Raw genomic sequence first — 1,045 nt, 5'->3', positions numbered from 1 at the left:
GTGTGTGTATATATATATATATATATATATACATATATATATATATGTGTGTGTGTGTGTGTGTGTGTGTGTGTGTGTGTGTGTGTGTGTAACGAATAGCTTCCTATATTCCAAGCCAGTATTCGAAACGGAATCTATATTTTTCTACAAGTTCCCTTCCTATTGTTCTCGGCTTTTGCACTACGAGAATCAACTCTCACAATTTCTCAAGTTCTATTGTTCAAGTTAACATTCATGGGTTAAATACATTTCGAGAGAGATTACCCCATTACTTTCCATTGTTCTCTGTTCTACATCCAGCTTTCCAAAATGCAAATTCGGTTCTTCCTTCCACTATCCTTTCGGGGCCGACAGAGGAAGCCCCCTATGCGAGGGACTACATAGTTCTCAATTTGTCGAAACCCTCTTACTCCCTTTTTTCCCATCAGTTTTCTAGCGGTCAACAAAAAATGAATTTAACTACCTACAGACTGGATAACTGAACATCAAATTGTCATTGTGTAACAACAACTCGAAGAATTGTAACGATGAAAACAAAGGGACATTTCAACTTATTAATGATATGTTTCTTCTTATTTCAACTGCTATATACCATTGTTATATATATGTGTATCATCGTTATATGAATATATGCACCGGGTGGTGCGTTGTGTTCTTGAGCAAAATACTTCATCTCATGTTGCTCTGCGATCACTTTGATACTTGACGTGTGGCACACCGTGCACCTGTTCAGACAACGTTGATTTGATGGAGAGAGCAAACTAATGTGCGGCACGAAGGTTTCATCACTACAAACAATTCATTTGTGCAGGTCGTTCGGCAAAAGCTGGACGCTCATTCGTCGTCTTCAACGGGAGAGTCGTATACATACATGCATACATACATACATGCATACATACATGCATACATACATACATACATACATACATACATACATGCATGCAAGTATATATATATGGGAGAATATACGAAAAACAACAACAGACGAGGACTGGTGGTGTAAACAACAAAAGGATGTATTAGTATGACGCTCGGGAATACGGAA

General features: G+C 38.1%; 1 long non-coding RNA gene across 1 annotated transcript in view; it reads left to right on the top strand.

The window, feature by feature from the left end:
- The window catches only part of LOC106879960 (uncharacterized), a 6,537-nt gene that overhangs the window by 627 nt on the left and 4,865 nt on the right, over positions 1–1,045 (top strand). The window lies entirely within an intron of this gene.

Source organism: Octopus bimaculoides, chromosome 19 (genome assembly GCF_001194135.2).
Source record: "Octopus bimaculoides isolate UCB-OBI-ISO-001 chromosome 19, ASM119413v2, whole genome shotgun sequence".
Lineage (NCBI taxonomy): Eukaryota > Metazoa > Mollusca > Cephalopoda > Octopoda > Octopodidae > Octopus > Octopus bimaculoides.
Note: the sequence above shows the minus strand (reverse complement) of the source record. Positions and strands in the feature narration are given on the sequence as shown.